We start from the raw sequence: 25249 nt of genomic DNA on the forward strand, positions 1-25249 counted from the left end.
CTACACTCACCTTGACAAGTAACTACAATGTTAATGGTAATGTTATGAAGTATTTACACCTTAAATTGGAGTTTTAGAATCATGGCCTCGGTAGCGCAGTAGGTAGCGCGTCAGTCTCATAATCACAAATGACAGAGCGATCTGAAGGTCGTGAGTTCGATCCTCACCCGGGGCATAGTTTTTTTCTACCCGTAACTCTTGTTTTCAAAGCATTTCTGATAGTTCTGAAAACTTGTGTTATACATTTGTACCTGTAATATGTTATTTTCTGCAATGTTTGTCATGCATGTCATGCATTTTAAACTGCATTGAGATAGCGTTCAGCATTTGAAATATATGTGATCTTGGATTAAACAGAATAATTCTTTTCTATTAAGTATTACAACAATTTTAATATCTTCTGTGTATTAACTTTTTATCCATTTCATATTTTGTCAATTTATGCAAAAATCGATAAATTAATTTTCTAACTTACTAAAAAAATCACTTGGCAGCGGTGGGATTCGAACCCACGCCTCCGAGGAGACTGGTGCCTTAAACCAGCGCCTTATTTTTTTTTTTTTTTTTTATCTTTATTCAATAAAACATATAAAATCACAATTCACATTGATAATAAAAGAATAAAATATTCAATAGAGTATCACAGTATTTCTAACGTCATTAAAAGTTAAATATCAAAACACCATCTATTTCAATGATTTTACAATTATTCTTTAGAAAGGTCCTTTCAAAAGTGTTCATCTTGTTAACCATCTTACAATATACATGAAAATAAGAAATATAATGTTTCAGTGTATACCTGAAAAATCTCGTAAGATCTATTTTCTTGACATCATTTTTGATCATTTGTCTCCTTTTGAAAACACAAAGTCTTGCAACAGAAAGAACAAAATTAACAAAATATGTATTTACATCAGTATAAGTACTTGTCATACCAAGCAAAAACATCTGTCTATATCCTTGATTTACCAAGACATCAATTTTACATTTCTCTAGAAGCTCACATAAAAAACTAAACATATAGCTATGAAAAACATCTAGATCATGACATTTCAAAAATAAGTGAAACAAATCTTCTACTTCAGATTTACAACTATCACAAATGTCTGAGTCAGAAAGTTTTATTCTTTTTAGTTTTAAATTTGTAAATATTCTATTGTGAACAATTTTAAAATCTAATTGCACACAGTCTGGCGATTTCCAATAACAATGAACACTTGTCCATACGAACTTAAAAGGAACATATTGGACATTAAAACTTTCTAACCAATATTGATGAGCATCAGGTTCAATATAACATTTATCTACTAATATACCATAAAAATCTTTTGTTTTACAACATACAAAATCTTTTGTTTTGTTATTATAATTTACAATAAACAATGGAACCTCATCACAGTTAACTGGTTTTGTTTCATTTAATATCACCTTTTTCCATTCATTTGGAATACATTCTAGCAAACTATTATATTGCTGTCTTAGTTTATTACAATCTACATTGTCATCAACATTTTCAATCATTTCATAAATAGCATTAAAAGGTAAAAAACCTGGAACCACTTCATATGCTACATGTTTCAATTTGGTAATTCCAGCTAATAAAAACTGTTTCCAAAGTATGCATTTACCATTCACCTTGATGGATTCATTCAAAAATATTGGTTGATTAAAAATATCAACCGATCGTATATCAATATCAACATAAGGTTTAAAATATTGCCATGCATCAATGATTTCCCTATAAAACACAGGTATGTTTGTACAGTCTTTCTTTTGTAGCAATAAAAATAAACAATGTACACCTAGATTTGTATTGTGTATCTTGTTCAAAAAATATGTCATAGTGTATTTCCATATAGCATGAAAATCCTTATCTAAAAATCTTGTCAAAAATTTTAATCTAAATGCTAATAGTTTTAAATAAATATCAGGGTATTTTAACCCTCCATCAGTTTTGGCTCCTATTATCGTTCTATATTTGATCAAATGCGATCCATTATTCCATAAAAAATCTAAACATATCTTCTTGATTGACTGTAAAGCCCAATCAGGAATGGAACACACTGCTATTGTGTACCATAACCTAGACATCAATAGTGAGGATATCACAGTAGCTCTACCAGATAATGTCAATCGTCTCTGCTTCCATAAATTAACTAACATTTTAATTTTACTAATTTTATCTTTCCAATTAAGATCATCACAAAATAATTTATTTTTGCCTACATACACACCTAATATCTGTATACAATCTACAGAATATTTCAACCCTATTTGCTGTATTTCTGATACATTAATTTTTGCTTTACCAATACACATAATCTCCGATTTTGACATATTTATCTTTGAACCTGATGCTTTTCCATAAATTTCAAAAATATTCAATGTTTCATTGATAGACTCTTTATTACATAATGTGAGAGTAGTGTCATCAGCATGTTGAAAAATAACAGCTTTTTCATCACAATTAGGTATATTAATACCTTCAATGTTTAAATTATTTCTAATTGCACACTGCAAAGGTTCGGCAGAAAGCACGTACAAAAGAGCACTAATGGGACATCCCTGTCTAATCCCATTTTTAATTTTAAAATATTTTGTAAGAAACCCATTACTTTTAACAGAACTTTGAATGTCTGTATAAAAAATCCCTACCCAATTTACAAATCTATCACCAAATCCATACTTTTTAAGAACCTCCCTTAAATAAGTATGCCCAACTTTATCGAATGCTTTCTCCTGATCCATTTTAAGTAAATAACCCTCCAATTCTTCACTTTCTATAAGGTCAAGTACATCTCTTATATTAGCAATAGTATCAGCAATATCTCTACCAGGTATACAACAAGACTGACATTTTGATACAATTTTACATAAAACTTGTTTAAATCTATTAGCCATCACTTTGGCTAATATTTTATAATCTACCTGAAGGAGTGAAATAGGTCTATAATTTTTCAAAAATCTTTTATCTCCTTTTTTCTTAAATATTAAACTAATAATTCCACATCTCATAGACCGAGAAAGCTTTGAATATTTTTCAATTTCTTCAAACAATTTCAATAGAATGTCTTTCAGTGAACTAAAAAAAGTACAATAGAATTCAACTGTAAGACCATCAGAGCCAGGACTTTTATTTCTAGCCATTTTCTGTAATGCAAATTCAATTTCTTTTACTGTTATATCATTATCACATAGATCTACATCCTCCTGATTTATTTTAGTATTTACATTTTTTAAAAATTCTTTCATAACCTCATCATCTGTTTTAACAGAAGAATACAATTTATTATAAAAATCATACTGTGTATCTAAGATACCTTCAGTATTAGTAACACTCTCATTGTTTTCATTCAATAGTTCCTTAATGCAATGTGACTCTTGCTTTTGCTTTTCCATTTGTAAAAAATATTTAGTGCATTTATCACTCTCAGTAGCCCAAAAAGCCTTAGAACGCAGGATTGCTCCTTTACATTTTTGTTCTTCATACACTGACAAATCTAATTTCAAATTTTCATACTGAGCCACATCTATAACTTCTCCTAGAGCAATTCTCTCTGATATTCTTTTCAACTTATTTTGCAGTAAAAAATATTCTGCATTCTTTTCTTTTTGAATTCTTTTTCCAAATACTTGACTAAATTTCTTGATTTTATATTTCAAATTATCCCACCAAATGAGAAACTCTGAATTAAAAAGTGTGCTTTGTTTTTCTTCCTCAATGATATTTCTAATTTTTGAAATATATTCTTCATTTTTCAAAAATGTATTGTTTAAAATCCATAAACCTGGACCTCTTTCAATTTTTTCAAAATTCATTTTCATTTCAACAAAACAGTGATCACTAATTGTAGTATCAAAATGATATACACTCTGTTCAAAGAATGTCAAATTCCTGTTCAATAAAAAATAATCTATTCTTGATTGTTTGAGTTCACCATTGTAAACCATTTTTCTTGAAAATACAAGTTTATCTGGATTTCTAAATCTCCATATATCGTATACATTATGATTAAGCATAATATCATTTAACTTTTTGACCGATACATCATTTTTGTGCACAGTTCTACTACACCTGTCTTTGCCAGACAATGATGTATTCCAGTCACCAGCAATAATGGTATTTTCAAATAATTTCATATAATCATTTAAAAAATCAAAAAAATCCGCCTTTTCATTTACAATATTAGGCGCATAGACATTCATTATATTATAAATACTATCATCATATTCAAACTGTAAATGTAAAAATCTACCATTGTTATCTTTATATATTTGTTTAACATTTGCACACAAGTTTGACTTCACTAATATGGCAACACCTTGCCTATTATTTGTCCCATCACTGTGATAAATATCACCATTATATAAATGTTTAACATTTTGTACAAGTTGGTCATCCCAAAACGTTTCTTGAAATAACATAAAATCAACATTTTTTTCAGACATAATAGACACATACTTTTTAAATTTGTCTATATTTCTAATACCATTACAGTTGTGACTTACAAGTAGAACCATCATTGTAAGTAAAAAAATACATGTTTTATGATGATCCATTATTAACATTTTTTTCATAGGGCGTCGATCTTACTCTCATTTTAGCACTATTCACATTAGGAGTATGCTTAGTTTTATTCCTTCTCTTTACTGATGACTTTTGGGATTGTGTCTGAGAAAGCCCATCGCCCCCCTCAGACACATCCATTAAAACTTCTATCTCGTGATCTTGTCCATCAGTACCTGAGGCACCAACAGGCGAGATATTATCTAAATCTCCGATTCCAGTTCTGGTGACATCACCACCAGAAGAGGAATCAGCAACATTATGTTCATGTATAATAACTTCAGTTTGAATCTGAGTAGAATCATGCTTGTTTTGATTTTCATGTACAATAGTTTGTTTAACAATTTTATCATTTTGTTCATTTGTAATTGTCATATTATCAGAAGTATCTTGACTGTTTTCTTTCTTTTCATCATCTCTTTCATCTACCACTATGTCTTCATCCGAGTCCGCAGCCTTCGAAACATCACCATTCACCACTTTACCATTTACCAATTTACCATTTACCACTTCACCATTCACCAATTTACCATTCACCGCTTTACCATTTACCACTTTACCATTTACCACTTTACCATTTACCACTTCACCATTCACCACTTCACCATTCACCACTTTACCATTTACCACTTTACCATTAACCACTTCATCATTCACAACTTCACCATTCTCAATTCCTCCATTCACTACTTCACCATTCACCACGTCACTATTCGCTTTGTCATCATTCACTGCGTCACCATCCACCACGTCACCATTCACCACGTTATCATCCTCTTCACAAGTGTTTTCTTCTAAGTTTAAAATGTCAGTATCACCATCTTTATTGTTTTCACTCATCATCTGATCATTGTCATCTCCATTAACCTCGACGATTTCATCATCCTCATTACTAGTATGGTCGTTGTTATCTGCTTCCACAGTTTTAATTTTAGCCTGCTTCACATTTTCATCGACATTTTCTGATTTTCTTTTTTTCCGCTCAACATTTTCCTTCTTTTTACCCACATTCATATCACTTTCTTTATCAGTCCCATTTTCATTAGTGTCTGTCGTTTCTTTCGTCAAATCTCTATCCGTGTTGTCAGTGCCGCATTTGCAGAGATTGAAGGCTAACTTACATCCTTCACAAGCACAAACGCACGGTTCTTTTCTACAATATGGACAAATTTTGTCAATTTTTCCACACCAACATTTCGAAGGCAGACTCCGACAAGTTTCACATTTGGGCGCCTTGCATTCCTTCATTTTGTGACCTTGTTCGTCACACCCATCACACACTAACTGTGGACATTTTCTGTATTTGTGATAAGGCGATCCACACTTATTACAAAGTGACTTTTGTTTATCATGCATCACTCTAAAGTATCTATCTCCGCTAACAGTTTTGAATTTCATACTCCATGGTAAAGATACAAGCGTAGGTGGAAATTTTACATGCACATACCTCGTACCATCGGCTACTTGTGTTTTAGGATGAACATGCCTGAAAACACTCGATTTTATCTCACAATTTCTAATTTCTAGAGCGTCAATGATATCTTGATCTTCAATATAAGCAGGTAAGTAAATAAATGACACAACTACAATTTGATTAAATTGCAATGTACATTCAAAATTTTCATTATCAATCTTAAGTCCATTTGTCAGTTGCCAAGCACTCTCTTCCGAATCTGTTGTTATTTCATAACCATTATTGTTATCAACTGGAACAACAGCTAAAACTGTGTTCTCTCCACATATCTTTTCCACTGTCTCTATCACAGTTTCAGCATTAAAAGATGTGTTTGGTATGTCATGTACATGAAGAGTACATTCTTTCTTATAATGTCTATCGAGTCTATGAACATATCGTAGCGACTTTTTTTGTCCTCCTGATACATCTTTTGTCCTTTCTGAACTCTGTTTTAATTTATTATTCTGCATTATCACTATAGGTGTTTATCAGAACGCACCCTTTACAACTGATTGGTTATAGGTTAAACCCTAATGTCAAAGTCAGGCGCACCGAAACACCCCCCTTATCCTGCACAACAAAAGCAGGAATAAGGGGTTAAAAAGTCTGTATTTCAACTAATTCCTTATATTTTACACATCAATGTCACAAAATAAAGATATTGTACAAGTTTTTCATCAACAATTTGGCTTTTAACTCACCAAAATAGAAAAAATTCCCGGACCTCACAATGTAAACATCCTATTGATTAGTGCGTTCGAAAATCCCCATGTCATGCATTTTAAACTGCATTGAGATAGCGTTCAGCATTTGAAATATATGTGATCTTGGATTAAACAGAATAATTCTTTTCTATTAAGTATTACAACAATTTTAATATCTTCTGTGTATTAACTTTTTATCCATTTCATATTTTGTCAATTTATGCAAAAATCGATAAATTAATTTTCTAACTTACTAAAAAAATCACTTGGCAGCGGTGGGATTCGAACCCACGCCTCCGAGGAGACTGGTGCCTTAAACCAGCGCCTTAGACCGCTCGGCCACGCTACCGACGCTTTATAGTTGAGCTAAATCAAGATATCATTCGTTTACAACATTTACAACTGATAAAAATATGTCTTATAGGCATACATTACGAAATATTACGTAGAAATATGTTTCTTTTTGGTTTTCCAAAATCAAACTCAAATTCTTTCTTAATACTAAATGCATGCAATCAAATTACATATTTCGCTTCTCTCTCTGAACAGAGTTATCCATTATTTGCTTAGTTCACATTTTTTGGAATGTCTATATATGGTAACATGCATAGCTCAAGTTGGCTGAGCATTTGATACTCACAAGTAACTTCATACAGGAGGGGCGGTTTTCACCATTTCACATTGGACGGAACCATGTAATCTATATTGTACATTCGGTTGAGGGCGCGATCGAAGCTTCTAGTCATGAGAAGAAATTATAACGCTTGAACGCTAGGTCGCTGTCGGCTCATCGAAACGTAATAAATGCACGTGCAAAACGGGCAAATTGGATAGCAAACTTTTTTTGTCGTTAGCAACAAATTGCCTTCGCAGGTTATTATTCTAACGAGTTTCTATCAGCACTACTCAATTCCCCTTTGGAGAAAAGAAAATGAAAAAAAAAATAATTTCAAAACAATTAAAAGTATTTCAAATAGTAAAGAGCTATAAAAATGAACAACCAACACAGCTCATTATGTTTGGCAATGTGTTTTCTTTAAGATAAATATGTTTCTTTCTGCCCTACACTCACCTTGACAAGTAACTACAATGTTAATGGTAATGTTATGAAGTATTTACACCTTAAATTGGAGTTTTAGAATCATGGCCTCGGTAGCGCAGTAGGTAGCGCGTCAGTCTCATAATCACAAATGACAGAGCGATCTGAAGGTCGTGAGTTCGATCCTCACCCGGGGCATAGTTTTTTTCTACCCGTAACTCTTGTTTTCAAAGCATTTCTGATAGTTCTGAAAACTTGTGTTATACATTTGTACCTGTAATATGTTATTTTCTGCAATGTTTGTCATGCATGTCATGCATTTTAAACTGCATTGAGATAGCGTTCAGCATTTGAAATATATGTGATCTTGGATTAAACAGAATAATTCTTTTCTATTAAGTATTACAACAATTTTAATATCTTCTGTGTATTAACTTTTTATCCATTTCATATTTTGTCAATTTATGCAAAAATCGATAAATTAATTTTCTAACTTACTAAAAAAATCACTTGGCAGCGGTGGGATTCGAACCCACGCCTCCGAGGAGACTGGTGCCTTAAACCAGCGCCTTAGACCGCTCGGCCACGCTACCGACGCTTTATAGTTGAGCTAAATCAAGATATCATTCGTTTACAACATTTACAACTGATAAAAATATGTCTTATAGGCATACATTACGAAATATTACGTAGAAATATGTTTCTTTTTGGTTTTCCAAAATCAAACTCAAATTCTTTCTTAATACTAAATGCATGCAATCAAATTACATATTTCGCTTCTCTCTCTGAACAGAGTTATCCATTATTTGCTTAGTTCACATTTTTTGGAATGTCTATATATGGTAACATGCATAGCTCAAGTTGGCTGAGCATTTGATACTCACAAGTAACTTCATACAGGAGGGGCGGTTTTCACCATTTCACATTGGACGGAACCATGTAATCTATATTGTACATTCGGTTGAGGGCGCGATCGAAGCTTCTAGTCATGAGAAGAAATTATAACGCTTGAACGCTAGGTCGCTGTCGGCTCATCGAAACGTAATAAATGCACGTGCAAAACGGGCAAATTGGATAGCAAACTTTTTTTGTCGTTAGCAACAAATTGCCTTCGCAGGTTATTATTCTAACGAGTTTCTATCAGCACTACTCAATTCCCCTTTGGAGAAAAGAAAATGAAAAAAAAAATAATTTCAAAACAATTAAAAGTATTTCAAATAGTAAAGAGCTATAAAAATGAACAACCAACACAGCTCATTATGTTTGGCAATGTGTTTTCTTTAAGATAAATATGTTTCTTTCTGCCCTACACTCACCTTGACAAGTAACTACAATGTTAATGGTAATGTTATGAAGTATTTACACCTTAAATTGGAGTTTTAGAATCATGGCCTCGGTAGCGCAGTAGGTAGCGCGTCAGTCTCATAATCACAAATGACAGAGCGATCTGAAGGTCGTGAGTTCGATCCTCACCCGGGGCATAGTTTTTTTCTACCCGTAACTCTTGTTTTCAAAGCATTTCTGATAGTTCTGAAAACTTGTGTTATACATTTGTACCTGTAATATGTTATTTTCTGCAATGTTTGTCATGCATGTCATGCATTTTAAACTGCATTGAGATAGCGTTCAGCATTTGAAATATATGTGATCTTGGATTAAACAGAATAATTCTTTTCTATTAAGTATTACAACAATTTTAATATCTTCTGTGTATTAACTTTTTATCCATTTCATATTTTGTCAATTTATGCAAAAATCGATAAATTAATTTTCTAACTTACTAAAAAAATCACTTGGCAGCGGTGGGATTCGAACCCACGCCTCCGAGGAGACTGGTGCCTTAAACCAGCGCCTTAGACCGCTCGGCCACGCTACCGACGCTTTATAGTTGAGCTAAATCAAGATATCATTCGTTTACAACATTTACAACTGATAAAAATATGTCTTATAGGCATACATTACGAAATATTACGTAGAAATATGTTTCTTTTTGGTTTTCCAAAATCAAACTCAAATTCTTTCTTAATACTAAATGCATGCAATCAAATTACATATTTCGCTTCTCTCTCTGAACAGAGTTATCCATTATTTGCTTAGTTCACATTTTTTGGAATGTCTATATATGGTAACATGCATAGCTCAAGTTGGCTGAGCATTTGATACTCACAAGTAACTTCATACAGGAGGGGCGGTTTTCACCATTTCACATTGGACGGAACCATGTAATCTATATTGTACATTCGGTTGAGGGCGCGATCGAAGCTTCTAGTCATGAGAAGAAATTATAACGCTTGAACGCTAGGTCGCTGTCGGCTCATCGAAACGTAATAAATGCACGTGCAAAACGGGCAAATTGGATAGCAAACTTTTTTTGTCGTTAGCAACAAATTGCCTTCGCAGGTTATTATTCTAACGAGTTTCTATCAGCACTACTCAATTCCCCTTTGGAGAAAAGAAAATGAAAAAAAAAATAATTTCAAAACAATTAAAAGTATTTCAAATAGTAAAGAGCTATAAAAATGAACAACCAACACAGCTCATTATGTTTGGCAATGTGTTTTCTTTAAGATAAATATGTTTCTTTCTGCCCTACACTCACCTTGACAAGTAACTACAATGTTAATGGTAATGTTATGAAGTATTTACACCTTAAATTGGAGTTTTAGAATCATGGCCTCGGTAGCGCAGTAGGTAGCGCGTCAGTCTCATAATCACAAATGACAGAGCGATCTGAAGGTCGTGAGTTCGATCCTCACCCGGGGCATAGTTTTTTTCTACCCGTAACTCTTGTTTTCAAAGCATTTCTGATAGTTCTGAAAACTTGTGTTATACATTTGTACCTGTAATATGTTATTTTCTGCAATGTTTGTCATGCATGTCATGCATTTTAAACTGCATTGAGATAGCGTTCAGCATTTGAAATATATGTGATCTTGGATTAAACAGAATTATTCTTTTCTATTAAGTATTACAACAATTTTAATATCTTCTGTGTATTAACTTTTTATCCATTTCATATTTTGTCAATTTATGCAAAAATCGATAAATTAATTTTCTAACTTACTAAAAAAATCACTTGGCAGCGGTGGGATTCGAACCCACGCCTCCGAGGAGACTGGTGCCTTAAACCAGCGCCTTAGACCGCTCGGCCACGCTACCGACGCTTTATAGTTGAGCTAAATCAAGATATCATTCGTTTACAACATTTACAACTGATAAAAATATGTCTTATAGGCATACATTACGAAATATTACGTAGAAATATGTTTCTTTTTGGTTTTCCAAAATCAAACTCAAATTCTTTCTTAATACTAAATGCATGCAATCAAATTACATATTTCGCTTCTCTCTCTGAACAGAGTTATCCATTATTTGCTTAGTTCACATTTTTTGGAATGTCTATATATGGTAACATGCATAGCTCAAGTTGGCTGAGCATTTGATACTCACAAGTAACTTCATACAGGAGGGGCGGTTTTCACCATTTCACATTGGACGGAACCATGTAATCTATATTGTACATTCGGTTGAGGGCGCGATCGAAGCTTCTAGTCATGAGAAGAAATTATAACGCTTGAACGCTAGGTCGCTGTCGGCTCATCGAAACGTAATAAATGCACGTGCAAAACGGGCAAATTGGATAGCAAACTTTTTTTGTCGTTAGCAACAAATTGCCTTCGCAGGTTATTATTCTAACGAGTTTCTATCAGCACTACTCAATTCCCCTTTGGAGAAAAGAAAATGAAAAAAAAAATAATTTCAAAACAATTAAAAGTATTTCAAATAGTAAAGAGCTATAAAAATGAACAACCAACACAGCTCATTATGTTTGGCAATGTGTTTTCTTTAAGATAAATATGTTTCTTTCTGCCCTACACTCACCTTGACAAGTAACTACAATGTTAATGGTAATGTTATGAAGTATTTACACCTTAAATTGGAGTTTTAGAATCATGGCCTCGGTAGCGCAGTAGGTAGCGCGTCAGTCTCATAATCACAAATGACAGAGCGATCTGAAGGTCGTGAGTTCGATCCTCACCCGGGGCATAGTTTTTTTCTACCCGTAACTCTTGTTTTCAAAGCATTTCTGATAGTTCTGAAAACTTGTGTTATACATTTGTACCTGTAATATGTTATTTTCTGCAATGTTTGTCATGCATGTCATGCATTTTAAACTGCATTGAGATAGCGTTCAGCATTTGAAATATATGTGATCTTGGATTAAACAGAATAATTCTTTTCTATTAAGTATTACAACAATTTTAATATCTTCTGTGTATTAACTTTTTATCCATTTCATATTTTGTCAATTTATGCAAAAATCGATAAATTAATTTTCTAACTTACTAAAAAAATCACTTGGCAGCGGTGGGATTCGAACCCACGCCTCCGAGGAGACTGGTGCCTTAAACCAGCGCCTTAGACCGCTCGGCCACGCTACCGACGCTTTATAGTTGAGCTAAATCAAGATATCATTCGTTTACAACATTTACAACTGATAAAAATATGTCTTATAGGCATACATTACGAAATATTACGTAGAAATATGTTTCTTTTTGGTTTTCCAAAATCAAACTCAAATTCTTTCTTAATACTAAATGCATGCAATCAAATTACATATTTCGCTTCTCTCTCTGAACAGAGTTATCCATTATTTGCTTAGTTCACATTTTTTGGAATGTCTATATATGGTAACATGCATAGCTCAAGTTGGCTGAGCATTTGATACTCACAAGTAACTTCATACAGGAGGGGCGGTTTTCACCATTTCACATTGGACGGAACCATGTAATCTATATTGTACATTCGGTTGAGGGCGCGATCGAAGCTTCTAGTCATGAGAAGAAATTATAACGCTTGAACGCTAGGTCGCTGTCGGCTCATCGAAACGTAATAAATGCACGTGCAAAACGGGCAAATTGGATAGCAAACTTTTTTTGTCGTTAGCAACAAATTGCCTTCGCAGGTTATTATTCTAACGAGTTTCTATCAGCACTACTCAATTCCCCTTTGGAGAAAAGAAAATGAAAAAAAAAATAATTTCAAAACAATTAAAAGTATTTCAAATAGTAAAGAGCTATAAAAATGAACAACCAACACAGCTCATTATGTTTGGCAATGTGTTTTCTTTAAGATAAATATGTTTCTTTCTGCCCTACACTCACCTTGACAAGTAACTACAATGTTAATGGTAATGTTATGAAGTATTTACACCTTAAATTGGAGTTTTAGAATCATGGCCTCGGTAGCGCAGTAGGTAGCGCGTCAGTCTCATAATCACAAATGACAGAGCGATCTGAAGGTCGTGAGTTCGATCCTCACCCGGGGCATAGTTTTTTTCTACCCGTAACTCTTGTTTTCAAAGCATTTCTGATAGTTCTGAAAACTTGTGTTATACATTTGTACCTGTAATATGTTATTTTCTGCAATGTTTGTCATGCATGTCATGCATTTTAAACTGCATTGAGATAGCGTTCAGCATTTGAAATATATGTGATCTTGGATTAAACAGAATAATTCTTTTCTATTAAGTATTAGAACAATTTTAATATCTTCTGTGTATTAACTTTTTATCCATTTCATATTTTGTCAATTTATGCAAAAATCGATAAATTAATTTTCTAACTTACTAAAAAAATCACTTGGCAGCGGTGGGATTCGAACCCACGCCTCCGAGGAGACTGGTGCCTTAAACCAGCGCCTTAGACCGCTCGGCCACGCTACCGACGCTTTATAGTTGAGCTAAATCAAGATATCATTCGTTTACAACATTTACAACTGATAAAAATATGTCTTATAGGCATACATTACGAAATATTACGTAGAAATATGTTTCTTTTTGGTTTTCCAAAATCAAACTCAAATTCTTTCTTAATACTAAATGCATGCAATCAAATTACATATTTCGCTTCTCTCTCTGAACAGAGTTATCCATTATTTGCTTAGTTCACATTTTTTGGAATGTCTATATATGGTAACATGCATAGCTCAAGTTGGCTGAGCATTTGATACTCACAAGTAACTTCATACAGGAGGGGCGGTTTTCACCATTTCACATTGGACGGAACCATGTAATCTATATTGTACATTCGGTTGAGGGCGCGATCGAAGCTTCTAGTCATGAGAAGAAATTATAACGCTTGAACGCTAGGTCGCTGTCGGCTCATCGAAACGTAATAAATGCACGTGCAAAACGGGCAAATTGGATAGCAAACTTTTTTTGTCGTTAGCAACAAATTGCCTTCGCAGGTTATTATTCTAACGAGTTTCTATCAGCACTACTCAATTCCCCTTTGGAGAAAAGAAAATGAAAAAAAAAATAATTTCAAAACAATTAAAAGTATTTCAAATAGTAAAGAGCTATAAAAATGAACAACCAACACAGCTCATTATGTTTGGCAATGTGTTTTCTTTAAGATAAATATGTTTCTTTCTGCCCTACACTCACCTTGACAAGTAACTACAATGTTAATGGTAATGTTATGAAGTATTTACACCTTAAATTGGAGTTTTAGAATCATGACCTCGGTAGCGCAGTAGGTAGCGCGTCAGTCTCATAATCACAAATGACAGAGCGATCTGAAGGTCGTGAGTTCGATCCTCACCCGGGGCATAGTTTTTTTCTACCCGTAACTCTTGTTTTCAAAGCATTTCTGATAGTTCTGAAAACTTGTGTTATACATTTGTACCTGTAATATGTTATTTTCTGCAATGTTTGTCATGCATGTCATGCATTTTAAACTGCATTGAGATAGCGTTCAGCATTTGAAATATATGTGATCTTGGATTAAACAGAATAATTCTTTTCTATTAAGTATTACAACAATTTTAATATCTTCTGTGTATTAACTTTTTATCCATTTCATATTTTGTCAATTTATGCAAAAATCGATAAATTAATTTTCTAACTTACTAAAAAAATCACTTGGCAGCGGTGGGATTCGAACCCACGCCTCCGAGGAGACTGGTGCCTTAAACCAGCGCCTTAGACCGCTCGGCCACGCTACCGACGCTTTATAGTTGAGCTAAATCAAGATATCATTCGTTTACAACATTTACAACTGATAAAAATATGTCTTATAGGCATACATTACGAAATATTACGTAGAAATATGTTTCTTTTTGGTTTTCCAAAATCAAACTCAAATTCTTTCTTAATACTAAATGCATGCAATCAAATTACATATTTCGCTTCTCTCTCTGAACAGAGTTATCCATTATTTGCTTAGTTCACATTTTTTGGAATGTCTATATATGGTAACATGCATAGCTCAAGTTGGCTGAGCATTTGATACTCACAAGTAACTTCATACAGGAGGGGCGGTTTTCACCATTTCACATTGGACGGAACCATGTAATCTATATTGTACATTCGGTTGAGGGCGCGATCGAAGCTTCTAGTCATGAGAAGAAATTATAACGCTTGAACGCTAGGTCGCTGTCGGCTCATCGAAACGTAATAAATGCACGTGCAAAACGGGCAAATTGGATAGCAAACTTTTTTTGTCGTTAGCAACAAATTGCCTTCGCAGGTTATTATTCTAACGAGTTTCTATCAGCACTACTCAATTCCCCTTTGGAGAAAAGAAAATGAAAAAAAAAATAATTTCAAAACAATTAAAAGTATTTCAAATAGTAAAGAGCTATAAAAATGAACAACCAACACAGCTCATTATGTTTGGCAATGTGTTTTCTTTAAGATAAATATGTTTCTTTCTGCCCTACACTCACCTTGACAAGTAACTACAATGTTAATGGTAATGTTATGAAGTATTTACACCTTAAATTGGAGTTTTAGAATCATGACCTCGGTAGCGCAGTAGGTAGCGCGTCAGTCTCATAATCACAAATGACAGAGCGATCTGAAGGTCGTGAGTTCGATCCTCACCCGGGGCATAGTTTTTTTCTACCCGTAACTCTTGTTTTCAAAGCATTTCTGATAGTTCTGAAAACTTGTGTTATACATTTGTACCTGTAATATGTTATTTTCTGCAATGTTTGTCATGCATGTCATGCATTTTAAACTGCATTGAGATAGCGTTCAGCATTTGAAATATATGTGATCTTGGATTAAACAGAATAATTCTTTTCTATTAAGTATTACAACAATTTTAATATCTTCTGTGTATTAACTTTTTATCCATTTCATATTTTGTCAATTTATGCAAAAATCGATAAATTAATTTTCTAACTTACTAAAAAAATCACTTGGCAGCGGTGGGATTCGAACCCACGCCTCCGAGGAGACTGGTGCCTTAAACCAGCGCCTTAGACCGCTCGGCCACGCTACCGACGCTTTATAGTTGAGCTAAATCAAGATATCATTCGTTTACAACATTTACAACTGATAAAAATATGTCTTATAGGCATACATTACGAAATATTACGTAGAAATATGTTTCTTTTTGGTTTTCCAAAATCAAACTCAAATTCTTTCTTAATACTAAATGCATGCAATCAAATTACATATTTCGCTTCTCTCTCTGAACAGAGTTATCCATTATTTGCTTAGTTCACATTTTTTGGAATGTCTATATATGGTAACATGCATAGCTCAAGTTGGCTGAGCATTTGATACTCACAAGTAACTTCATACAGGAGGGGCGGTTTTCACCATTTCACATTGGACGGAACCATGTAATCTATATTGTACATTCGGTTGAGGGCGCGATCGAAGCTTCTAGTCATGAGAAGAAATTATAACGCTTGAACGCTAGGTCGCTGTCGGCTCATCGAAACGTAATAAATGCACGTGCAAAACGGGCAAATTGGATAGCAAACTTTTTTTGTCGTTAGCAACAAATTGCCTTCGCAGGTTATTATTCTAACGAGTTTCTATCAGCACTACTCAATTCCCCTTTGGAGAAAAGAAAATGAAAAAAAAAATAATTTCAAAACAATTAAAAGTATTTCAAATAGTAAAGAGCTATAAAAATGAACAACCAACACAGCTCATTATGTTTGGCAATGTGTTTTCTTTAAGATAAATATGTTTCTTTCTGCCCTACACTCACCTTGACAAGTAACTACAATGTTAATGGTAATGTTATGAAGTATTTACACCTTAAATTGGAGTTTTAGAATCATGGCCTCGGTAGCGCAGTAGGTAGCGCGTCAGTCTCATAATCACAAATGACAGAGCGATCTGAAGGTCGTGAGTTCGATCCTCACCCGGGGCATAGTTTTTTTCTACCCGTAACTCTTGTTTTCAAAGCATTTCTGATAGTTCTGAAAACTTGTGTTATACATTTGTACCTGTAATATGTTATTTTCTGCAATGTTTGTCATGCATGTCATGCATTTTAAACTGCATTGAGATAGCGTTCAGCATTTGAAATATATGTGATCTTGGATTAAACAGAATAATTCTTTTCTATTAAGTATTACAACAATTTTAATATCTTCTGTGTATTAACTTTTTATCCATTTCATATTTTGTCAATTTATGCAAAAATCGATAAATTAATTTTCTAACTTACTAAAAAAATCACTTGGCAGCGGTGGGATTCGAACCCACGCCTCCGAGGAGACTGGTGCCTTAAACCAGCGCCTTAGACCGCTCGGCCACGCTACCGACGCTTTATAGTTGAGCTAAATCAAGATATCATTCGTTTACAACATTTACAACTGATAAAAATATGTCTTATAGGCATACATTACGAAATATTACGTAGAAATATGTTTCTTTTTGGTTTTCCAAAATCAAACTCAAATTCTTTCTTAATACTAAATGCATGCAATCAAATTACATATTTCGCTTCTCTCTCTGAACAGAGTTATCCATTATTTGCTTAGTTCACATTTTTTGGAATGTCTATATATGGTAACATGCATAGCTCAAGTTGGCTGAGCATTTGATACTCACAAGTAACTTCATACAGGAGGGGCGGTTTTCACCATTTCACATTGGACGGAACCATGTAATCTATATTGTACATTCGGTTGAGGGCGCGATCGAAGCTTCTAGTCATGAGAAGAAATTATAACGCTTGAACGCTAGGTCGCTGTCGGCTCATCGAAACGTAATAAATGCACGTGCAAAACGGGCAAATTGGATAGCAAACTTTTTTTGTCGTTAGCAACAAATTGCCTTCGCAGGTTATTATTCTAACGAGTTTCTATCAGCACTACTCAATTCCCCTTTGGAGAAAAGAAAATGAAAAAAAAAATAATTTCAAAACAATTAAAAGTATTTCAAATAGTAAAGAGCTATAAAAATGAACAACCAACACAGCTCATTATGTTTGGCAATGTGTTTTCTTTAAGATAAATATGTTTCTTTCTGCCCTACACTCACCTTGACAAGTAACTACAATGTTAATGGTAATGTTATGAAGTATTTACACCTTAAATTGGAGTTTTAGAATCATGGCCTCGGTAGCGCAGTAGGTAGCGCGTCAGTCTCATAATCACAAATGACAGAGCGATCTGAAGGTCGTGAGTTCGATCCTCACCCGGGGCATAGTTTTTTTCTACCCGTAACTCTTGTTTTCAAAGCATTTCTGATAGTTCTGAAAACTTGTGTTATACATTTGTACCTGTAATATGTTATTTTCTGCAATGTTTGTCATGCATGTCATGCATTTTAAACTGCATTGAGATAGCGTTCAGCATTTGAAATATATGTGATCTTGGATTAAACAGAATAATTCTTTTCTATTAAGTATTACAACAATTTTAATATCTTCTGTGTATTAACTTTTTATCCATTTCATATTTTGTCAATTTATGCAAAAATCGATAAATTAATTTTCTAACTTACTAAAAAAATCACTTGGCAGCGGTGGGATTCGAACCCACGCCTCCGAGGAGACTGGTGCCTTAAACCAGCGCCTTAGACCGCTCGGCCACGCTACCGACGCTTTATAGTTGAGCTAAATCAAGATATCATTCGTTTACAACATTTACAACTGATAAAAATATGTCTTATAGGCATACATTACGAAATATTACGTAGAAATATGTTTCTTTTTGGTTTTCCAAAATCAAACTCAAATTCTTTCTTAATACTAAATGCATGCAATCAAATTACATATTTCGCTTCTCTCTCTGAACAGAGTTATCCATTATTTGCTTAGTTCACATTTTTTGGAATGTCTATATATGGTAACATGCATAGCTCAAGTTGGCTGAGCATTTGATACTCACAAGTAACTTCATACAGGAGGGGCGGTTTTCACCATTTCACATTGGACGGAACCATGTAATCTATATTGTACATTCGGTTGAGGGCGCGATCGAAGCTTCTAGTCATGAGAAGAAATTATAACGCTTGAACGCTAGGTCGCTGTCGGCTCATCGAAACGTAATAAATGCACGTGCAAAACGGGCAAATTGGATAGCAAACTTTTTTTGTCGTTAGCAACAAATTGCCTTCGCAGGTTATTATTCTAACGAGTTTCTATCAGCACTACTCAATTCCCCTTTGGAGAAAAGAAAATGAAAAAAAAAATAATTTCAAAACAATTAAAAGTATTTCAAATAGTAAAGAGCTATAAAAATGAACAACCAACACAGCTCATTATGTTTGGCAATGTGTTTTCTTTAAGATAAATATGTTTCTTTCTGCCCTACACTCACCTTGACAAGTAACTACAATGTTAATGGTAATGTTATGAAGTATTTACACCTTAAATTGGAGTTTTAGAATCATGGCCTCGGTAGCGCAGTAGGTAGCGCGTCAGTCTCATAATCACAAATGACAGAGCGATCTGAAGGTCGTGAGTTCGATCCTCACCCGGGGCATAGTTTTTTTCTACCCGTAACTCTTGTTTTCAAAGCATTTCTGATAGTTCTGAAAACTTGTGTTATACATTTGTACCTGTAATATGTTATTTTCTGCAATGTTTGTCATGCATGTCATGCATTTTAAACTGCATTGAGATAGCGTTCAGCATTTGAAATATATGTGATCTTGGATTAAACAGAATAATTCTTTTCTATTAAGTATTACAACAATTTTAATATCTTCTGTGTATTAACTTTTTATCCATTTCATATTTTGTCAATTTATGCAAAAATCGATAAATTAATTTTCTAACTTACTAAAAAAATCACTTGGCAGCGGTGGGATTCGAACCCACGCCTCCGAGGAGACTGGTGCCTTAAACCAGCGCCTTAGACCGCTCGGCCACGCTACCGACGCTTTATAGTTGAGCTAAATCAAGATATCATTCGTTTACAACATTTACAACTGATAAAAATATGTCTTATAGGCATACATTACGAAATATTACGTAGAAATATGTTTCTTTTTGGTTTTCCAAAATCAAACTCAAATTCTTGCTTAATACTAAATGCATGCAATCAAATTACATATTTCGCTTCTCTCTCTGAACAGAGTTATCCATTATTTGCTTAGTTCACATTTTTTGGAATGTCTATATATGGTAACATGCATAGCTCAAGTTGGCTGAGCATTTGATACTCACAAGTAACTTCATACAGGAGGGGCGGTTTTCACCATTTCACATTGGACGGAACCATGTAATCTATATTGTACATTCGGTTGAGGGCGCGATCGAAGCTTCTAGTCATGAGAAGAAATTATAACGCTTGAACGCTAGGTCGCTGTCGGCTCATCGAAACGTAATAAATGCACGTGCAAAACGGGCAAATTGGATAGCAAACTTTTTTTGTCGTTAGCAACAAATTGCCTTCGCAGGTTATTATTCTAACGAGTTTCTATCAGCACTACTCAATTCCCCTTTGGAGAAAAGAAAATGAAAAAAAAAATAATTTCAAAACAATTAAAAGTATTTCAAATAGTAAAGAGCTATAAAAATGAACAACCAACACAGCTCATTATGTTTGGCAATGTGTTTTCTTTAAGATAAATATGTTTCTTTCTGCCCTACACTCACCTTGACAAGTAACTACAATGTTAATGGTAATGTTATGAAGTATTTACACCTTAAATTGGAGTTTTAGAATCATGGCCTCGGTAGCGCAGTAGGTAGCGCGTCAGTCTCATAATCACAAATGACAGAGCGATCTGAAGGTCGTGAGTTCGATCCTCACCCGGGGCATAGTTTTTTTCTACCCGTAACTCTTGTTTTCAAAGCATTTCTGATAGTTCTGAAAACTTGTGTTATACATTTGTACCTGTAATATGTTATTTTCTGCAATGTTTGTCATGCATGTCATGCATTTTAAACTGCATTGAGATAGCGTTCAGCATTTGAAATATATGTGATCTTGGATTAAACAGAATAATTCTTTTCTATTAAGTATTACAACAATTTTAATATCTTCTGTGTATTAACTTTTTATCCATTTCATATTTTGTCAATTTATGCAAAAATCGATAAATTAATTTTCTAACTTACTAAAAAAATCACTTGGCAGCGGTGGGATTCGAACCCACGCCTCCGAGGAGACTGGTGCCTTAAACCAGCGCCTTAGACCGCTCGGCCACGCTACCGACGCTTTATAGTTGAGCTAAATCAAGATATCATTCGTTTACAACATTTACAACTGATAAAAATATGTCTTATAGGCATACATTACGAAATATTACGTAGAAATATGTTTCTTTTTGGTTTTCCAAAATCAAACTCAAATTCTTTCTTAATACTAAATGCATGCAATCAAATTACATATTTCGCTTCTCTCTCTGAACAGAGTTATCCATTATTTGCTTAGTTCACATTTTTTGGAATGTCTATATATGGTAACATGCATAGCTCAAGTTGGCTGAGCATTTGATACTCACAAGTAACTTCATACAGGAGGGGCGGTTTTCACCATTTCACATTGGACGGAACCATGTAATCTATATTGTACATTCGGTTGAGGGCGCGATCGAAGCTTCTAGTCATGAGAAGAAATTATAACGCTTGAACGCTAGGTCGCTGTCGGCTCATCGAAACGTAATAAATGCACGTGCAAAACGGGCAAATTGGATAGCAAACTTTTTTTGTCGTTAGCAACAAATTGCCTTCGCAGGTTATTATTCTAACGAGTTTCTATCAGCACTACTCAATTCCCCTTTGGAGAAAAGAAAATGAAAAAAAAAATAATTTCAAAACAATTAAAAGTATTTCAAATAGTAAAGAGCTATAAAAATGAACAACCAACACAGCTCATTATGTTTGGCAATGTGTTTTCTTTAAGATAAATATGTTTCTTTCTGCCCTACACTCACCTTGACAAGTAACTACAATGTTAATGGTAATGTTATGAAGTATTTACACCTTAAATTGGAGTTTTAGAATCATGGCCTCGGTAGCGCAGTAGGTAGCGCGTCAGTCTCATAATCACAAATGACAGAGCGATCTGAAGGTCGTGAGTTCGATCCTCACCCGGGGCATAGTTTTTTTCTACCCGTAACTCTTGTTTTCAAAGCATTTCTGATAGTTCTGAAAACTTGTGTTATACATTTGTACCTGTAATATGTTATTTTCTGCAATGTTTGTCATGCATGTCATGCATTTTAAACTGCATTGAGATAGCGTTCAGCATTTGAAATATATGTGATCTTGGATTAAACAGAATAATTCTTTTCTATTAAGTATTACAACAATTTTAATATCTTCTGTGTATTAACTTTTTATCCATTTCATATTTTGTCAATTTATGCAAAAATCGATAAATTAATTTTCTAACTTACTAAAAAAATCACTTGGCAGCGGTGGGATTCGAACCCACGCCTCCGAGGAGACTGGTGCCTTAAACCAGCGCCTTAGACCGCTCGGCCACGCTACCGACGCTTTATAGTTGAGCTAAATCAAGATATCATTCGTTTACAACATTTACAACTGATAAAAATATGTCTTATAGGCATACATTACGAAATATTACGTAGAAATATGTTTCTTTTTGGTTTTCCAAAATCAAACTCAAATTCTTGCTTAATACTAAATGCATGCAATCAAATTACATATTTCGCTTCTCTCTCTGAACAGAGTTATCCATTATTTGCTTAGTTCACATTTTTTGGAATGTCTATATATGGTAACATGCATAGCTCAAGTTGGCTGAGCATTTGATACTCACAAGTAACTTCATACAGGAGGGGCGGTTTTCACCATTTCACATTGGACGGAACCATGTAATCTATATTGTACATTCGGTTGAGGGCGCGATCGAAGCTTCTAGTCATGAGAAGAAATTATAACGCTTGAACGCTAGGTCGCTGTCGGCTCATCGAAACGTAATAAATGCACGTGCAAAACGGGCAAATTGGATAGCAAACTTTTTTTGTCGTTAGCAACAAATTGCCTTCGCAGGTTATTATTCTAACGAGTTTCTATCAGCACTACTCAATTCCCCTTTGGAGAAAAGAAAATGAAAAAAAAAATAATTTCAAAACAATTAAAAGTATTTCAAATAGTAAAGAGCTATAAAAATGAACAACCAACACAGCTCATTATGTTTGGCAATGTGTTTTCTTTAAGATAAATATGTTTCTTTCTGCCCTACACTCACCTTGACAAGTAACTACAATGTTAATGGTAATGTTATGAAGTATTTACACCTTAAATTGGAGTTTTAGAATCATGGCCTCGGTAGCGCAGTAGGTAGCGCGTCAGTCTCATAATCACAAATGACAGAGCGATCTGAAGGTCGTGAGTTCGATCCTCACCCGGGGCATAGTTTTTTTCTACCCGTAACTCTTGTTTTCAAAGCATTTCTGATAGTTCTGAAAACTTGTGTTATACATTTGTACCTGTAATATGTTATTTTCTGCAATGTTTGTCATGCATGTCATGCATTTTAAACTGCATTGAGATAGCGTTCAGCATTTGAAATATATGTGATCTTGGATTAAACAGAATAATTCTTTTCTATTAAGTATTACAACAATTTTAATATCTTCTGTGTATTAACTTTTTATCCATTTCATATTTTGTCAATTTATGCAAAAATCGATAAATTAATTTTCTAACTTACTAAAAAAATCACTTGGCAGCGGTGGGATTCGAACCCACGCCTCCGAGGAGACTGGTGCCTTAAACCAGCGCCTTAGACCGCTCGGCCACGCTACCGACGCTTTATAGTTGAGCTAAATCAAGATATCATTCGTTTACAACATTTACAACTGATAAAAATATGTCTTATAGGCATACATTACGAAATATTACGTAGAAATATGTTTCTTTTTGGTTTTCCAAAATCAAACTCAAATTCTTTCTTAATACTAAATGCATGCAATCAAATTACATATTTCGCTTCTCTCTCTGAACAGAGTTATCCATTATTTGCTTAGTTCACATTTTTTGGAATGTCTATATATGGTAACATGCATAGCTCAAGTTGGCTGAGCATTTGATACTCACAAGTAACTTCATACAGGAGGGGCGGTTTTCACCATTTCACATTGGACGGAACCATGTAATCTATATTGTACATTCGGTTGAGGGCGCGATCGAAGCTTCTAGTCATGAGAAGAAATTATAACGCTTGAACGCTAGGTCGCTGTCGGCTCATCGAAACGTAATAAATGCACGTGCAAAACGGGCAAATTGGATAGCAAACTTTTTTTGTCGTTAGCAACAAATTGCCTTCGCAGGTTATTATTCTAACGAGTTTCTATCAGCACTACTCAATTCCCCTTTGGAGAAAAGAAAATGAAAAAAAAAAATAATTTCAAAACAATTAAAAGTATTTCAAATAGTAAAGAGCTATAAAAATGAACAACCAACACAGCTCATTATGTTTGGCAATGTGTTTTCTTTAAGATAAATATGTTTCTTTCTGCCCTACACTCACCTTGACAAGTAACTACAATGTTAATGGTAATGTTATGAAGTATTTACACCTTAAATTGGAGTTTTAGAATCATGGCCTCGGTAGCGCAGTAGGTAGCGCGTCAGTCTCATAATCACAAATGACAGAGCGATCTGAAGGTCGTGAGTTCGATCCTCACCCGGGGCATAGTTTTTTTCTACCCGTAACTCTTGTTTTCAAAGCATTTCTGATAGTTCTGAAAACTTGTGTTATACATTTGTACCTGTAATATGTTATTTTCTGCAATGTTTGTCATGCATGTCATGCATTTTAAACTGCATTGAGATAGCGTTCAGCATTTGAAATATATGTGATCTTGGATTAAACAGAATAATTCTTTTCTATTAAGTATTACAACAATTTTAATATCTTCTGTGTATTAACTTTTTATCCATTTCATATTTTGTCAATTTATGCAAAAATCGATAAATTAATTTTCTAACTTACTAAAAAAATCACTTGGCAGCGGTGGGATTCGAACCCACGCCTCCGAGGAGACTGGTGCCTTAAACCAGCGGCTTAGACCGCTCGGCCACGCTACCGACGCTTTATAGTTGAGCTAAATCAAGATATCATTCGTTTACAACATTTACAACTGATAAAAATATGTCTTATAGGCATACATTACGAAATATTACGTAGAAATATGTTTCTTTTTGGTTTTCCAAAATCAAACTCAAATTCTTTCTTAATACTAAATGCATGCAATCAAATTACATATTTCGCTTCTCTCTCTGAACAGAGTTATCCAT

General features: G+C 34.1%; 30 non-coding genes across 30 annotated transcripts; 15 read left to right on the forward strand and 15 right to left on the reverse strand.

Moving 5' to 3' along the window:
- The first annotated feature begins 84 nt into the window (after positions 1-84).
- Positions 85-175, forward strand: Trnam-cau (transfer RNA methionine (anticodon CAU)). Its single transcript is given in 2 exon segments — positions 85-121; positions 140-175. It is a non-coding gene; the product is annotated as a tRNA-Met (tRNA).
- Positions 176-6994: 6819 nt separating this feature from the next.
- Positions 6995-7076, reverse strand: Trnal-aag (transfer RNA leucine (anticodon AAG)). Its single transcript has one exon. It is a non-coding gene; the product is annotated as a tRNA-Leu (tRNA).
- Positions 7077-7873: 797 nt separating this feature from the next.
- Trnam-cau (transfer RNA methionine (anticodon CAU)) lies at positions 7874-7964 on the forward strand. The gene is given in 2 exon segments: positions 7874-7910; positions 7929-7964. It is a non-coding gene; the product is annotated as a tRNA-Met (tRNA).
- Positions 7965-8277: 313 nt separating this feature from the next.
- Positions 8278-8359, reverse strand: Trnal-aag (transfer RNA leucine (anticodon AAG)). Its single transcript has one exon. It is a non-coding gene; the product is annotated as a tRNA-Leu (tRNA).
- Positions 8360-9156: 797 nt separating this feature from the next.
- Trnam-cau (transfer RNA methionine (anticodon CAU)) lies at positions 9157-9247 on the forward strand. Its single transcript is given in 2 exon segments — positions 9157-9193; positions 9212-9247. It is a non-coding gene; the product is annotated as a tRNA-Met (tRNA).
- A 313-nt stretch (positions 9248-9560) lies between these two features.
- On the reverse strand, positions 9561-9642 carry Trnal-aag (transfer RNA leucine (anticodon AAG)). Its single transcript has one exon. It is a non-coding gene; the product is annotated as a tRNA-Leu (tRNA).
- A 797-nt stretch (positions 9643-10439) lies between these two features.
- Trnam-cau (transfer RNA methionine (anticodon CAU)) lies at positions 10440-10530 on the forward strand. Its single transcript is given in 2 exon segments — positions 10440-10476; positions 10495-10530. It is a non-coding gene; the product is annotated as a tRNA-Met (tRNA).
- Positions 10531-10843: 313 nt separating this feature from the next.
- Trnal-aag (transfer RNA leucine (anticodon AAG)) lies at positions 10844-10925 on the reverse strand. Its single transcript has one exon. It is a non-coding gene; the product is annotated as a tRNA-Leu (tRNA).
- Positions 10926-11722: 797 nt separating this feature from the next.
- On the forward strand, positions 11723-11813 carry Trnam-cau (transfer RNA methionine (anticodon CAU)). Its single transcript is given in 2 exon segments — positions 11723-11759; positions 11778-11813. It is a non-coding gene; the product is annotated as a tRNA-Met (tRNA).
- Positions 11814-12126: 313 nt separating this feature from the next.
- Trnal-aag (transfer RNA leucine (anticodon AAG)) lies at positions 12127-12208 on the reverse strand. Its single transcript has one exon. It is a non-coding gene; the product is annotated as a tRNA-Leu (tRNA).
- Positions 12209-13005: 797 nt separating this feature from the next.
- On the forward strand, positions 13006-13096 carry Trnam-cau (transfer RNA methionine (anticodon CAU)). The gene is given in 2 exon segments: positions 13006-13042; positions 13061-13096. It is a non-coding gene; the product is annotated as a tRNA-Met (tRNA).
- Positions 13097-13409: 313 nt separating this feature from the next.
- Trnal-aag (transfer RNA leucine (anticodon AAG)) lies at positions 13410-13491 on the reverse strand. The gene has a single exon. It is a non-coding gene; the product is annotated as a tRNA-Leu (tRNA).
- A 797-nt stretch (positions 13492-14288) lies between these two features.
- Trnam-cau (transfer RNA methionine (anticodon CAU)) lies at positions 14289-14379 on the forward strand. Its single transcript is given in 2 exon segments — positions 14289-14325; positions 14344-14379. It is a non-coding gene; the product is annotated as a tRNA-Met (tRNA).
- Positions 14380-14692: 313 nt separating this feature from the next.
- On the reverse strand, positions 14693-14774 carry Trnal-aag (transfer RNA leucine (anticodon AAG)). The gene has a single exon. It is a non-coding gene; the product is annotated as a tRNA-Leu (tRNA).
- A 797-nt stretch (positions 14775-15571) lies between these two features.
- Positions 15572-15662, forward strand: Trnam-cau (transfer RNA methionine (anticodon CAU)). The gene is given in 2 exon segments: positions 15572-15608; positions 15627-15662. It is a non-coding gene; the product is annotated as a tRNA-Met (tRNA).
- A 313-nt stretch (positions 15663-15975) lies between these two features.
- On the reverse strand, positions 15976-16057 carry Trnal-aag (transfer RNA leucine (anticodon AAG)). The gene has a single exon. It is a non-coding gene; the product is annotated as a tRNA-Leu (tRNA).
- Positions 16058-16854: 797 nt separating this feature from the next.
- On the forward strand, positions 16855-16945 carry Trnam-cau (transfer RNA methionine (anticodon CAU)). Its single transcript is given in 2 exon segments — positions 16855-16891; positions 16910-16945. It is a non-coding gene; the product is annotated as a tRNA-Met (tRNA).
- A 313-nt stretch (positions 16946-17258) lies between these two features.
- Positions 17259-17340, reverse strand: Trnal-aag (transfer RNA leucine (anticodon AAG)). The gene has a single exon. It is a non-coding gene; the product is annotated as a tRNA-Leu (tRNA).
- Positions 17341-18137: 797 nt separating this feature from the next.
- On the forward strand, positions 18138-18228 carry Trnam-cau (transfer RNA methionine (anticodon CAU)). The gene is given in 2 exon segments: positions 18138-18174; positions 18193-18228. It is a non-coding gene; the product is annotated as a tRNA-Met (tRNA).
- A 313-nt stretch (positions 18229-18541) lies between these two features.
- Trnal-aag (transfer RNA leucine (anticodon AAG)) lies at positions 18542-18623 on the reverse strand. Its single transcript has one exon. It is a non-coding gene; the product is annotated as a tRNA-Leu (tRNA).
- A 797-nt stretch (positions 18624-19420) lies between these two features.
- On the forward strand, positions 19421-19511 carry Trnam-cau (transfer RNA methionine (anticodon CAU)). The gene is given in 2 exon segments: positions 19421-19457; positions 19476-19511. It is a non-coding gene; the product is annotated as a tRNA-Met (tRNA).
- A 313-nt stretch (positions 19512-19824) lies between these two features.
- Positions 19825-19906, reverse strand: Trnal-aag (transfer RNA leucine (anticodon AAG)). Its single transcript has one exon. It is a non-coding gene; the product is annotated as a tRNA-Leu (tRNA).
- A 797-nt stretch (positions 19907-20703) lies between these two features.
- Trnam-cau (transfer RNA methionine (anticodon CAU)) lies at positions 20704-20794 on the forward strand. The gene is given in 2 exon segments: positions 20704-20740; positions 20759-20794. It is a non-coding gene; the product is annotated as a tRNA-Met (tRNA).
- Positions 20795-21107: 313 nt separating this feature from the next.
- Trnal-aag (transfer RNA leucine (anticodon AAG)) lies at positions 21108-21189 on the reverse strand. The gene has a single exon. It is a non-coding gene; the product is annotated as a tRNA-Leu (tRNA).
- A 797-nt stretch (positions 21190-21986) lies between these two features.
- Trnam-cau (transfer RNA methionine (anticodon CAU)) lies at positions 21987-22077 on the forward strand. The gene is given in 2 exon segments: positions 21987-22023; positions 22042-22077. It is a non-coding gene; the product is annotated as a tRNA-Met (tRNA).
- Positions 22078-22390: 313 nt separating this feature from the next.
- On the reverse strand, positions 22391-22472 carry Trnal-aag (transfer RNA leucine (anticodon AAG)). Its single transcript has one exon. It is a non-coding gene; the product is annotated as a tRNA-Leu (tRNA).
- Positions 22473-23269: 797 nt separating this feature from the next.
- On the forward strand, positions 23270-23360 carry Trnam-cau (transfer RNA methionine (anticodon CAU)). Its single transcript is given in 2 exon segments — positions 23270-23306; positions 23325-23360. It is a non-coding gene; the product is annotated as a tRNA-Met (tRNA).
- A 313-nt stretch (positions 23361-23673) lies between these two features.
- Positions 23674-23755, reverse strand: Trnal-aag (transfer RNA leucine (anticodon AAG)). The gene has a single exon. It is a non-coding gene; the product is annotated as a tRNA-Leu (tRNA).
- Positions 23756-24553: 798 nt separating this feature from the next.
- On the forward strand, positions 24554-24644 carry Trnam-cau (transfer RNA methionine (anticodon CAU)). Its single transcript is given in 2 exon segments — positions 24554-24590; positions 24609-24644. It is a non-coding gene; the product is annotated as a tRNA-Met (tRNA).
- Positions 24645-24957: 313 nt separating this feature from the next.
- Trnal-aag (transfer RNA leucine (anticodon AAG)) lies at positions 24958-25039 on the reverse strand. The gene has a single exon. It is a non-coding gene; the product is annotated as a tRNA-Leu (tRNA).
- Between the last annotated feature and the right edge of the window lie 210 nt (positions 25040-25249).

This window comes from Mytilus galloprovincialis, chromosome 2 (assembly GCF_965363235.1).
Source record: "Mytilus galloprovincialis chromosome 2, xbMytGall1.hap1.1, whole genome shotgun sequence".
NCBI classification, from domain to species: domain Eukaryota; kingdom Metazoa; phylum Mollusca; class Bivalvia; order Mytilida; family Mytilidae; genus Mytilus; species Mytilus galloprovincialis.